Here is a 15,476-nt window from a genome sequence, read left to right on the forward strand (position 1 = left end):
CTATGTGCATACGTAGTACATGCATCTACTTTATCTTTCTCTATGTGCATACGTGGTACATGCATCTACTTTATCTTTCTCTATGTGCATACGTGGTACATGCATCTACTTTATCTTTCTCTGTGTGCATACGTAGTACATGCATCTACTTTATCTTTCTCTATGTGCATACGTAGTACATGCATCTACTTTATCGTTCTCTATGTGCATACATAGTACATGCATCTACTTTATCTTTCTCTGTGTGCATACATAGTACATGCATCTACTTTATCGTTCTCTGTGTGCATACGTGGTACATGCATCTACTTTATCTTTCTCTGTGTGCATACGTGGTACATGCATCTACTTTATCTTTCTCTGTGTGCATACGTGGTACATGCATCTACTTTATCTTTCTCTGTGTGCATACGTGGTACATGCATCTACTTTATCTTTCTCTGTGTGCATACGTAGTACATGCATCTACTTTATCTTTCTCTATGTGCATACGTGGTACATGCATCTACTTTATCTTTCTCTATGTGCATACGTAGTACATGCATCTACTTTATCTTTCTCTATGTGCATACGTGGTACATGCATCTACTTTATCTTTCTCTATGTGCATACGTGGTACATGCATCTACTTTATCTTTCTCTGTGTGCATACGTAGTACATGCATCTACTTTATCTTTCTCTATGTGCATACGTGGTACATGCATCTACTTTATCTTTCTCTGTGTGCATACGTAGTACATGCATCTACTTTATCTTTCTCTATGTGCATACGTGGTACATGCATCTACTTTATCTTTCTCTATGTGCATACGTGGTACATGCATCTACTTTATCTTTCTCTATGTGCATACATAGTACATGCATCTACTTTATCTTTCTCTATGTGCATACATAGTACATGCATCTACTTTATCTTTCTCTGTGTGCATACATAGTACATGCATCTACTTTATCTTTCTCTATGTGCATACATAGTACATGCATCTACTTTATCTTTCTCTATGTGCATACATAGTACATGCATCTACTTTATCTTTCTCTATGTGCATACATAGTACATGCATATACTTTATCTTTCTCTATGTGCATACATAGTACATGCATCTACTTTATCTTTCTCTGTGTGCATACGTAGTACATGCATCTACTTTATCTTTCTCTGTGTGCATACATAGTACATGCATCTACTTTATCTTTCTCTATGTGCATACGTGGTACATGCATCTACTTTATCTTTCTCTGTGTGCATACGTAGTACATGCATCTACTTTATCTTTCTCTGTGTGCATACGTAGTACATGCATCTACTTTATCTTTCTCTGTGTGCATACATAGTACATGCATCTACTTTATCTTTCTCTATGTGCATACGTGGTACATGCATCTACTTTATCTTTCTCTGTGTGCATACGTAGTACATGCATCTACTTTATCTTTCTCTGTGTGCATACGTGGTACATGCATCTACTTTATCTTTCTCTGTGTGCTTGGAATAAGAAAAAAAAACCTGTGTTAATATTTCAGTCAAGAATCTTGCAACTTGCAAAGAGAAGACCCCTAAAAAAAGGAAAACATGTGGACTCTCCCTTTAAACATGTAATACAAGCTCAGTAATCATCCCTCGAAGTGCTTCCAGGCACAGCACTGTACAATCAACTGAAATTTGAAGGAACGGAAAGCCCTGGCAGGGCCCAGGCTCCTGAGATCATGTCTGTTTTATTGGGGGATAAATGTTGCCATTGACATTGTGTGGTGGGGGGGGGGAGCGTGACCGGCCCAGCTCTAATTGGCTGCATTAGCATCATCATTGCTTTACGCACGCCCCTCCCAATCCCCCAGTCTCCTCCCATTCGATTGGCTGCGTCGGCATTCCTGCACAATTTACAAGCTACCTCAGGGATGTTTTGTTTTTTTCTTTCTTTCCCCCCCTTTGCTACCTCAGTTCTTTCTTTTTTTCTGCCAGTGCCTAACAAGCGTCAGTGTGTGTGTGTGTGTGTGTGTGTGTGTGTGTGTGTGTCTGTGTTTCATGTCTTGAGACTGCTTGAGACCGTGTGCCAATACAAATGGGCTGAGAGCAGTGGAAGAATTGATTGAGAGAGAAAGACAGAGAGAGAGACAGAGAGAGAGAGAGACAGAGAGAGAGAGAGAGAGAGAGAGACAGAGAGAGAGAGAGAGAGACAGAGAGAGAGAGAGACAGAGAGAGAGGACATATTTATACAACATTTATAACATTTGAAGGACAGAGAAAAGCCTTCCGTTTCATATCTAAAACAAAACGGGGAGAAAGTAAATTATGATCAGATTAATCTGAAAAAAACATAATTCTACATGTATCAAGAGCAAAATAAAAGTGCACGTATTATCGGTAAAGACAGCATTGGTTGGTTGTCGGCATTTACCAACAAAACGTGAAACGGGTTAGGGTTATTTTGAATTCACAGATTCATAAATCTGATACAAAGTTGTTCCACTCTTAGCTTAGCTGCCTTTCTTCCTAAACTTAAATCACGTTTTTGTCTACACTTGCAAACTTGAGTTATACTTGAGTTTCAAAATATGATAAGTTAATAAGATAATATCCAACGGCGTTGAAGCGATTTCATTTCTGAAAGGGCCTGACGATAGAAATGTCTGTGGAGAAGAAACAAAGAGACAAAGAGGAAGGATTCAGCTGAAAAAAGCTGCTGTAATTAGGACAAGTCTTTACCTCGCAGTAAAATAGTAAAGTTTAAAATCATAAGCTGTATTGGCAGGGAAACAAATCAGGCTGTCAACGAACCAATTACACGCATGACTACTGTACGAGTGGAAATTCTTTATACGTTTCTGTATGAAGAACTAGACTGTCTGGGTAAAAGTCAGCAAGCTTATGTGAACATTAACACAATATAATAGTAAACAAATCCCTGTGTCTTTTTTATATAATTATAGTTCTTTAAATAAAATACTTTTTTCAGATCTCACGACCAATTCAGCATTTCATATTTTAGCCACACAGTTGGAGCATACTTTGCCCTATACCTTTTCATCTTTCCTTCTTTCACAGCATCATTTTGTGGCCGTTGGATGCTGCGATGCAAAGAGCCTCACAGGACAGCGAGTGCTTTGAAGAGCCAACCCTTTTTAAGGTGTCAGTGTCTTCCTCCACCTACAGGAGTGGCAAACGGTGGGAGATGGAGGCTCCTTAATCCTCGATTTAGCTTTATGAATGGACTGTTTGTTTTTTCGCGGCGAGATGTGTCTAAACATCAGCGTCACTCAGGCCATTTTAGAGACACACTGTGCGTTTGCTGCCGTGTGGTACGAGCCAGGAAGGACAAATTACTTCAGCGCAGTAGGCTGACATTTTAGCGCCTCCAACCCATTGTGCACTAATACCTCCTCCTGGCAATAACATGCACACACACACACACACACACACACACACACACACACACACACACACACACACACACACACACACAGACAGACAGGAAGGGAAGTTTTTTAAAGCAGTACAACATGTGAGCAGTCATGGAAATATACAGATATACTCGCATTCATGCACATGCACACACACACTCAAAGTACACTACCTCCACTAACCCCACACCTACTCTCTCACACAAGATCAAAAAAGGACAAGAGGCTTTGTGCATGATCTTTTTTTGCAGCCCGGCCATCTTTAATCCCTGCACAGGGATTTAGGCAGTGAGGGGGGGAGGGAGAGCATCTCCAGGGCGAGGCCCTCCCTTAGGTACTCTAAACCCCAGGAGCAGCGGCCTAATTGGGGCTGCATAGGGGGTCTGACACGACATCCGCAGAGCAAAGCCCTAAAAGGAGGGACTGCTTTTTTCAGTTCTATTCTAACGTGTTAGGTTTTGTTTGGATCCATTTCCAACATTTGCTTCAATCAGACGGCAACCTCCGGTTCTGACGAGTAAAGCCAATTCTGAAGTGTGTTAAAACTTGCATTCTCTCTACTGGCCATCAGGGGGCGACTCCTCTGATTGCATAAAAAAATGACTCTACTTCTCTCTTGGTTTATTACCTCAGTAAACATTGTAAACATGAGTTCATGGTCTCAATCTCTAGTTTCAAGTCTTCTTCAATACAGCACGATGTTCATTTAGTACATTATTGTCCATTTAGAGTCAAATAAACCTTAAAGCAGAGTATGCTTTAGGGCGGGCTTACTGTGATTGACAGGTCTCTACCTCTACCAGAGGCATGTACTGCGTCTCTGCGTCACTCCTCTGCATTCCGAATATGGTAACTTCTGTTCACTGGTTGCAAAAAGCCAAGATGGCGATGGCCAAATAGCCGAACTCGAGGCTTCAAAACGGCAGTCCACAAACAGTTGTGTGACGTCACGATGACTACGTCCTCTTCTTATATACAGTCTACGGTTTCAATATAAAAAGATTCAACAACTAGACTTTTGCTTTCATTTCATTTGAATCAAATCACTAACATGCAAGTGACAAGATGAAGATCACTGCAGGTTTCAAAGTCAAACCAACGATCACTGTAGTGTTCTAATGGGACCAGATTTGTGTGATGCCTTTAAGATGTCGTTTGTTGCTCGTCAGTGTCTGGCAGTCTCTGCAAAGCGGCTGCACAAAGCGAAAGCTTATTGTGTTTGGAGTCTGCGTCTCATTTGGCTGCACTTCACGGGGACTTGCAGAATCAAAAGAGGTTTGTTTTTTAAGTGTCTAAACGGTGCGAAAGCCAACACAGTTGGGAGAAACACATTAATGCATGACCCATCCCAAATGTGTGGTTTTGGCATTTTCGCTGGATATAATTAACTTAAAACCTTTAAAAAAAAAATTGCATCCACATGAAGGGATGAACAACAGACAGTAACTCAAAATGGAAAGTTGTTTTTAGATTAAACTGAAAAAAAGATGTATAAACTAAAAGGACCACATGAGGAAATATGATACTGTTGAAGTCAGTTGTTACTTAATTTATAAGAAAATATAAACAACTCAGAAGAGTTGGTGAACAAGTTTGTCTTTCTTTTTGTTCTCTCAGGCCTGATTTCACAACCTGCTGCGCGTGTATGTGCGTGTGTGTGTGTGTGTGTGAGACAGATGGTACTCAGTGTGGCGAGCGTCAGCTTCCACCCATTAAAGTATTAGATAGTATTATACTTCTCAAAGCCTCACCAAACTATCTTGTCCGCTCCAGTACGTCCCCTCTCCTGCCCCTCATTGTTTCATGATGCATCTCAAATTAAGTCAGTGCAAGATTATAAGAAGAACACAATGTCTTCATCAGCCCATTTACAATCCCTCTACAAAGTATTGAAGCTTTAAGTTCCACTCTTATGAAATACATGCCTGTACTACTAATACATGCAATGCCACTTTATGAACAACATTTTATCAAATTAATGAAAATTGATAAACCTGCCATGTCATAAATGTTAAAACTAAACTTACTGTATCAGCAAAACGCTCACTAACAATGAATTCCATGTGTTTTTAGGTGTGGCAGACTAGATCATGATACAACTTTATTATTAGGGAGGCAGCCGCAAAAAATGGGCTGCAATGCATATCGGGGAATTGAGCACCGCAAATTTACTTCGACTAAAAGTGCCGGTTTCTGCCACTGACTCACTGGCTCAGATTGATATAATAAGTTTCTGACAACATTATGAAAAGGACTCTACAGGGAATTAAAACATTTCTTTACCCTTCTCTTGATTTGGTCTGCTTGTTTGTGTGTCTCTCACACATCTTGCGTTGCATCTACACTGTCGAAATCAGCTAAATATTCAGCCATGACATTGAAAATCTTTCATATAACACTAAGCTTCGCTTTCTGTATTCTGACACAATAAACTCTGACATCACGGGCACTCCTCTGTCCAAAACTCATGACACAAAAACAATCAGAACCTAAAAAAGGTAAAGAAAATCTTTTTATGTTGCCGCATGGCTTTTCCCCCATAATGTTGTCGGACACAATGTGACTGTGGGTGGAGGAAATAAACAATTTTAGTGGACGCAAATTGCCGATGCGCAGTTGCCCTGAACGATTACTCTGCAGCCTGTTAAGCCATCTTCCCTATTAGTCACTTTTTGTTGCCCAACATTTGCAGGACTCAGGATGAGAATCCTACCACAGTCGCTACAGGTGATGACATTCAGCTACTCGCCCATCCGCTCCACACCCTAACTGTCTGTCTCGCTTCATAAATAGGACACTACTTCCTGCATTGGCCCTGGATGTAGATCACGAGGTTCAGAATCATACGATATAATTCCTCTGAATAAATGGTAGAAAGAGAGGATGTGCGTGGACGTGGCGGCTGGGAAAAAAGTCAGGTAGGGGAGGGAGTGTGAGGGTGCAGTCAGAGAGATTATACAGGGGAGGAAGGTGGGAGAGTCTGTAATTGGTGGCCTGGTGAGGATTAACCTGTCTGCCTCCAGCCTCTCTCTTGTACCTTAAACAATATACTATATACCTGTGTTACTGTGGCAACCACCCTCTCCCCCTTTAACCCCCCCCCCCCCATCCATCCTCCCTGCGGCCCCATCAAAGCAAAACTAAAAAACTAAAACAATGAAGTCACCAGTCTCAGTCTCTCTCTCTCTCTCTCTCTCTGTCTCTCTCTCTCTCTCTCTCTCTCACCTGTGACGTAAATGACTAATTAACATGAGACTCAGTTCCCCAGCGAGGGAATTGTATCGTCTACCTCACCAGGTAAGCAGAACAGCGGCTATACGCTACATTAGCATCTGAGCTTCCCGACTCCTTCGCCACAAACACTATAATTAATAGACGGGTAAGGGCATCCCCCTCCTTTTATCTCTGGATTTAAATTTGATTGACGCTTCGAGACGTCATACCACACACATACGCATTTCACACACACACACACACACACACACACACCTAACCTCAGATGTAGCCGCAAGGCAAGCAGAAACTAGTTTGTGTGCAAAACCACAGCCAGTCAGACACACAGAAATGCAGACAAACACTCCCGTGAAAAGACGAGTGAGCATTTGCGAAGGTTCCCACCATTTCGCTGTGTGACAACAGACAATAGGACAGGAAATAACACCCAGACTACACAAACCTTCATCCTGTATTCTGTCTGAACAAACACTTGATTGAGAATAGAAAGATTAATGGATGAATGGTTTGATCAATGGCAACAATGTTTGACAACAGTGCTGCCAGGTTTGAGAAGACAGGCTCATTAAACACCAAATGCATAAATATTGTAATTAAATAGCTCCGTATTTATGGGGATTGCGGCTTCCTACGTACATTTCTTAAACAGCATATATGCAGAGAGACTGTGGGAAAAACTGACTGTGGGAAAAACAAACTTGGAGATTTGTGCTCATTTTAAAGCTGGTCATCACTGAAATAAACACACATTTAGACAAAACATTTACCAAAAAGAACAAGATAATAAAATGATACAAATGTGGCAAAAACACCAACAAAAACTGAACAATGCATCGATCAGTACAAGAAGTGTATATTAAGTAATAAAACTATAAATCCTAATTACAGATGTGTACAACTGATATATAATATGAAGACAGAGAAATTGTCAACTGGAGAGATGATCGAATATAGGCAGGTAGATTATTCAAATTAGCAGGAGCTTTAAACATAAAGGCTTTATAGGGTTTGACTTGGAGACTGCAGAAAACAAAAGGGCTGTGTAGAGTGTCTCAACTGATAATTACAGGACAAGACCATAAGCTGTTCAAATTGAGAGGGTTATTAAAATGTACACATTTAAAAACACAATGAATGCTCGTATGATTAAATAGCAGTTGTGATCTTTACTAAAATGAAGGTTTTCAGCATAAACATTAAGATGTCTGAAAGTTGATGGATGATGAACTTGCATACTATTTTGCCTCCAAAATTGGGAGTCGTTTTTGTTTTTCACACTTTTTTGGTGAGAACTGAGCCAAAGCAATTGTAAGATACTATTGGTCTTGCCTTGAAATGATTTGAAAAGGCCATCTGTAATCTTTCAGTGCAAGAACTGAAGCCTTTTGTGTTAAACCACAGTTTTTTTTAACACTCCGCCTTCATGTCATACCAACCTTTACATGACTGCAGTGAATGCATTAGCTTTTCTGTAGTCCTAATGGGAGCAGCTAAAGCTACACGGTGGCGATTGACAGCAACCCACCCATGAACTTCATGACTGATGTTGGATCAACTAAAGAGGCTGCTGATGATCCATGAACGTCAGGCTTACCGGGATGAGCCTTAGTCATAACTGATAGCGAGTCCCTTTCCTGTTTGTCAAGTTTAACTCACCTGTGCTATGAAGAAGTGTTGAGGAGGCAGCAAATATCAAATGAGACTCCTTCAATAATGAGTAAGAAATCAAAGCAAACGTATGCATGAACAGGACGGGATTCTCTTTTTGCTGATTTATCAAAATGTGTTGTCAAATGAATTGAACTAAACTGGGTTGTTGTTTTTTTAAAGATAGGGTACTGTTCTCTCTCCAACACCTGAGTAGTAGTAAGTAGTTTTAATCTGTTTTATATAAACTTGAATTTATGAGTGAGATTGAGGTCTCATTTACAATGAGTGATTCTGAGTACAGAATAAATAGAAACAATGAAAATCAATGACAGAAAATTATATAAAATTGTTTTATATCACTTTTCACAATCAGTGACCTTCACAGGGTATTTTTTTAATATCTGTATTTGTTTGTACATATGCGTGTGCTCATACATGAATGCACACACATGGGTTGTATACATGACGGCATTTTATATTTCTTACTATTCTTTGCCTTATAGATAAAGCATGCAGTCTGTTCTCATACACAATTTGTACCTATACTTACGAAAAGCACTCCAATCCATATATATATATATATCCCACAAAATCAAGTCATATTTAATCCACGTAATCGTGAACAAGGAATTATAAAGAGCTGCAAAATCTCCATTTGGGCTCGTTGACTGAGGCGATGAGATGGGTAAAAGAAACCACTGGACTTTCACCCAGGAGACCGCTATTTGTGTCCCGTATGAAACCAGAAGGCAAGGCTGATTTATTTGTCACGTAAATAGCGTACTTAAGTAACACCCTGTCTGTAGTTATTGGAACCGAAACCACGATCTTTTCCTAAACCAAGTTCTTTGCTGTGAAGACGGACGTTTATTTTGTCTGTGACGAGCCAAAATGGACACGTGTTGCTGGACATTAGTCAGAAAACACACAACAAATGAGGAATAACTTTTCATGAGTTATCATAGTACCGTTGTAAGAGGACATGTTGAGTGTATTTAAAATGTATTTTTTTGCATTTGTGTTACTTGTTGCTGAATAAATTAAAGACAAATTTCTACTACAGGTCCTTTTGTGGAAAATAAATGTGCCTTCTTTTATATCTTATCTTACATTAATACATGTATGGAAACTATCAATAACTTTCTCTTACACATACATGCAGATCACAGATGCAAACAAGAATTACATTAGTTTTGATAATCTTCTAGATGGTGTAGTTTCTTACTTTCATTCTATATTTCAGTCTCATTCAGTCACTTTTATTGTACTGCTAGGAATGCTACATGAACAAACATGTAAATAAAGTTCTACAGCAAAGAATAAAACCAAATAAAAAAAACATGTCTGCAGCTGAGCGTCAATGAAGCTGTCATACATTGTTCCAGCCTGAGCTGTGACAAACAGCAGAGCCACATACCCCATCACAGACCCGAGGATTATACTTTTTAAACAACATCTGTCTTTCCTTCTCCTTTTCTCTCTCCTCCCTCTTCAGGAGGACGGGATAAACAAGTCGATAAGCATTCAGATCATAAAACATTATCTTAATCCCTTTCCTGTCTCCTGCGTATGTCGGCAGAGATTACAAATTAGCAAATTTGTGTTTTATTTTGCTTGGCTGCTTATTGTTTGGTTTTCCTGTGTACAACCACCAACTGTAGCTTGTGTTTAAAGTCCTCATGCATAAGTGGTTGCCTGGAGGGAGTTGTATTGTTGTCTGTGGTGATGCAGTCAGTCAACTAACCTAAGAGCCAAAAAGACCAACCAACCAACCAACCAACCACTCTGCCAAATAGTTAACCAGACAACGTGCAAAGTGGCCTACTGGTCAGCAGAACAGATATAAACATGGCTGAAGTTGATGCCTGAAATTTGGGCTTTTCCTCATGGTCATCATCGGCAGTTACTGGAACCAGAAAATTCTCATTTGGGGCCACAGATTTAACAACTTAACTGCATTACAAACAACGTCTTATAGGGCGTCCGTCAGTACAAGCTCTTGCTATGCAGTCAAAAATGATTAAGCATAAATAACTAAATTTCAAATTCCTAGTGGAGAACTTAACATTCTTGAGTAACACACTCTGCAACATGGTTATCAGACTTCCTCACAAACAGACCCCAGGCAGCTCGGATTGGCAGCCACACCTCTTCCACTTGGTAAGCACCCCAGGGCTGTATACTCGGCCCCCTCCGGTTGACGCTGTACACACACGACTGCTACCCCCAACAAGAAGGGAACTCTGTTACATTTGTAGATGACTCAGAGGGAATACAAAAAACGACGAGACTTCATACAGAGAGGAAATCAACAGTCTTTCAGAGTGGTGATGACGACACACACACCCCTGTCCTGGGCCGTGCACATCCCATGTCAGTTTGTAATGTGACCAGTCAGGTGTGTGTGTGTGTGTTTACCATATGGTTCCATTTTGATATATTATGAATCCTTCTTTGAGAACAGTTGTACATTCAAGTTGTTAATCTGCATCACTTGTTTCAGTTTGGGTCAATTCCCTCTTGTATGTGACCGTTAAATTAACAAAAAAATGTATGAAGGATAGTTTTACACCAAATGTTACCATAAGCTTCTATGTTCATAACATGATTTAGACCTTTCAGTGTCAGTGATTAGTGATCTACTAGTCTGAGCTGTGCAGCACCGCATGGATTATCTGCACTGCCACACCTGCATAAAACAATGTCCAAAACGCAGTACAATAAAAGGAAACACAATCTCATGAAAATCCTGCAGCATCTCCACTTAGATGACGTCTCACCTATCTTCTCTGTGGATCCATGCACTGTTAGATCACAATCAATCCATCACAGTTCTCTAATGAGAGCGTGTTCTGCTCAAGGAGTTTCAGTAAAGCCAGGCGTGACTTACCAGGCTCAGACAGAGAAAATAAACACCTCCTGTGTGATCCCTCACGCCTGGTTAAGATCTCTGACAACACGCCGTGTTTCACACAATCACCAAGATAGTTATGTTTCACTGCAGATGTGGAATCCGGTGAAGCACCAGATATCGAGTTTTGATTATAGTGCTGATGATGCGTCACCTACTCTTTCAACGAGTCAGGTGGGGTTTCATGAGCTCGGTTGCTGTTTTGACGAAACGGTTAATTGCGTCTCGTGTCTCTTTGGTTATGTTTGGTGTCAGCAGTGAGCTGTGTGAGGTCTAACCGTGAAAAGGGAGAATAAATGAGTCTTTTTGCGTATGCCGCCAAACCTCCGTCAGTGATTGTGTCCCTGTGACTCCACATCTTACGTAAACATACAGCACAGCCCAAACTCATAACATATCTATGTTAGCACAGCAAGGCCTGTGGCATACACAGAAATGGATGCATCATGTGACGTTTCAAACTGCAAAAGAAATATGAGTTAGTTATAATGGTGTAATGTAAAAACTCTTGGGTTATGTGCTAGTTTCGGTCTTGTTTTAAACTTAACTCAGTTTTATTTGTATACATTGTGTTCCACAGTATATTTGTGTGTGGCTACCAACAATTAGAAAGAGTCAGATTTCAACAATAAACACAGAAAGACCGTACGACAATAGAGATGCTTCCCACCATGAAAACAAATCTCTATTTTTTTCTTTTGTGTGTACTTTTAAAACATCTGGTCATGAGAACTGGTGTGGTCTCTATAGATTACTCGCTGAACTCGAGCTGGATCACAGACATTTTGGAAAGAGAATGAAAAACTTTATAATTAAAATGCTATATGCCTCTTTAAAATAGATATACAGTATGTAGAGATACATAGAACTATGTAACTAAAAAAACTTATCCTTTTACAACGGTTTGTATGATATCTTACAAGAAAATGACTCGTCTTTTATGTGATTCCCTACGAAAGTTCAGCAACGTGTCAATTTCAGCACAGCTGGACATAAAGAACCAAGAAAATCTCTTCTGCAATCCTTTCACCAGATGACAACATCCATTACAATGACAAAATGTTTTCACATCCAATTTTTCCAGGCTTTGCCTCCAATATTTGCGAATGGCATGGGAAAGATCCTTCTTACAATTAATGAACTTGCAACAGTTAATTTGCTTGGGATGCAAACTTTTTACCCATGCACCATTCTGACCTAAACACCGTTACCCCCACCTTTCTGCATAGGCATGCACACCACTGGCAATGAATGTTTGCACACGACATAAATCGTGAGGTGTAGAATTTTCCAATATGGATGGCAATCCTCGGGATGCTGCGCTGAAACCAGTCTTGTATCAGTAGAAAGTAAAACTACTATAGCTACTACAATTAATAATACATTTAATTAAACTTAAAGTAGTTCCACCCCTGCAGCAAGAGCAGTATTATTACACTACCTGCAGGATTTATGAGACAAGAAAAAACTGAAAACTGCATGAAAAAGAACATTTAAACAAACTAAATCGATTTATTGCTCCAGAGGTGGCAGAATGCCACAATGGTGCATCCGTCTGTCATATCCGTGTAGACGACGTGTTGATTCCTTCATCTGTTTTTTGGCCAGTGCTTCTGTGGTGACAGATATGTCCTGTTGATTTGAAAAAACAAACCAATATCAAACTGCTGATTGGCTGGTTTATAGCTGCTCAGTTGGAGTTTGAGAGGAATAAAATCATTTGTGTTTGTTTTATGTTGTCTAACCCCTGTATTAGTACTGATATTACAACTACTAATAGAATCAAGGCTGTATAAATTATCCTCAATGAGCAAAACAGTGTTGTGAAAATAGAAACGTCATGCTGAGAGTCATTGTGGGTACAAGTGCTCATCAGACGTCAATGTAAATAATAAAACACAACATCCTTAATACTCTGCCCTGGTTCCTCCTGGAGGCCCTGCCCTGTTTGATGTTCTGGATGAGAGGTAGTGTTTGTTCATTCTGCCACCACAGGCAGAGACCCACCAAGTCAGCGATGCTGCAGGTTGGGTCGTGTCTGTCCGACTGTGGGTGGGAAGCATCACTGATGAAATATACCTGCAGAGAAGAAGAAGAACCGGAGAGGACAGACACTTATTCTCTGTTTAATGTTTTCTGAATCTGTCTTTATGGGACCAATTAAGCCGCTAACAAGGATATTTCTAACATACTATTGCTGGCCATGATTCTGTTTTTACTGCTTATACATTACATTCATTTTTGCACTTTGTCCAAATGTACTTATATTTTAGAGGACACTTTGGCATGCGAACAAGCGAGGGCATGGATCTAACCACAAACTAACATCAACCTCTGCCATTATGTCTCATTACTGCTAATTGTGGTGCTACACTAATAATAATAATTATACATATAGTTGTTATTAGTGTAGCACCAGGGTAGGTCTTTATTCCCTGTTACAATCATTACAAAGCAAAAGCAGCATGTGTAGACATCCAGTGTACCTTCAGTAGCTAGCGTAGCATAGAAGAGCAAACGCTAGTTAATGGTGTGCTAACAAACTCAGCTCATGTTAGCTCCACAGGTTTTTTTAAGTAGAAACTTAAATGTTTTAGAAAAGTATATCTCCTTCCAACCTCTCAGAGTAAAGTATCACTATTACACAACGTTTAACCATAACGAGCTCCAAATCTCCCAAACCAGCCTAAAAATAAAGAAAATCGGCAACGATTGCACGAAAGTCTACGGAGCAGAGTTGAATAGTTGTTGGACCCTGGTCAAAGCTGGCTGATGCTACACTTTGATTGGCTTGTCTGCTTTTGAGGGTGGGACTTAGCGAAATTTCAATTGTCTGTACAATAAACCTTATTCATCATATTACTGAAGTTATTAATCCCTTAACCTGCATTAACTCTTATCACAATTGGCATTAAATAATATTCAGAATCCCAAACAAGGTGTGTGCTGTAACACTGACCAATCAGCTCAAAGTCAAGTTCAGAAGGTAATCGTTTAACGTTCTGTAATTTATGAGGAAAAAACATTTCATTGGAATTCCGATATGAGAGCAAATATCTTGCACTTATCACATTTAAGGCATTCATTTTAAAATCTTCATGTTATATTTTCCAGCCATAGTTAAAGCTACGTATTTCTACCTGGACTAATCAGTAGTTTGTAGAATCATACTTTCAAACACGCACTTAAAGCATGACAAATAACTTCACCTGCAGTATCCTTATTTGCCCCCTTGCCCTTTACAACGCAGCTAATCCGCAGACACACCAGAGATCCCTCTATGCATTCTCCATGAGTGGAGGTCTGCAAATCTGAGCACAGGCAGCCTAACTGCCCCCCATGAGACTGGCCTAAACAAGGGGGCCCGAGCCGGTCAATTACCCCCAGGAGTCGTTACACCAAAGCATATCGGACGCTGCTAACATACACACGCACGCATCCATTCCTGTGTGTTGGCAGAGGAACAGTGGCATCATGGATATGTATGACACATGCGTACACACAATCACACACCCAGACAGCTGTGATTTCCCCCAGGTAGCCGCTCTAAGCCTGCAGAGGGAGGGATTTGTCGGAGGCCTTGTTTAACACAGATGTCAAAATGAGATCGCGGCGGCACGGTGGGAGGAAGTTGATCTTTGACAGAGATGTTCGTCTCACGACGCTTTGATTGACAAGGAGAGAAGCCCCCCGAGTTTAACCCTCCATATCTGACAGGACATCTCCTGAATGATCAAGTGGTAGCACAACTCAATTTAAGCAGCTGTTCGTGTTCAAGAGGTTTTATGGGGGTCAAAGGGGGTTTTGCATTTGCCCCCAATTTTTGGTGTCCCTCTAGCTTGGCAGGCTGGGAATATTTAGCCATGCAAGCAGCGTTTGCTGTTGGTTGAACTGCAATGAAAATTTATGATATTTATTTAGTTTTTCATCTAACAATTTACTAGTACTTTGGGTTATGACCAAATACTTTCCAAACTAACGATTTCCATTATACTTTGTGTTTAGTGCTAATTACCAAATATTAGCATGCTAAACTAAGATGGTAAACCTGGTAAACATTGCCCTCTAAATATTAGCACATTAGTCATAGTGAGCATGTTAGCATTCTGATGTTAGCATTTAGCTTAAAGCATCGCTGTGCCAAAGTACAGCCTCACAGAACCGCTAGCATGGCTGTAGACTCTTTAAACAGTCATGTGGTGCAGGGTCAATCTCAGTAAATATAAATTAAAAAGGTGTGAGTGTGTCCACAAAAAGCTTTGTGTAACTTTGTTTAAC

This window comes from Anarhichas minor, unplaced genomic scaffold, assembly GCF_050575085.1.
Source record: "Anarhichas minor isolate MPS153535 unplaced genomic scaffold, ASM5057508v1 ptg000027l, whole genome shotgun sequence".
Classification (NCBI taxonomy): domain Eukaryota; kingdom Metazoa; phylum Chordata; class Actinopteri; order Perciformes; family Anarhichadidae; genus Anarhichas; species Anarhichas minor.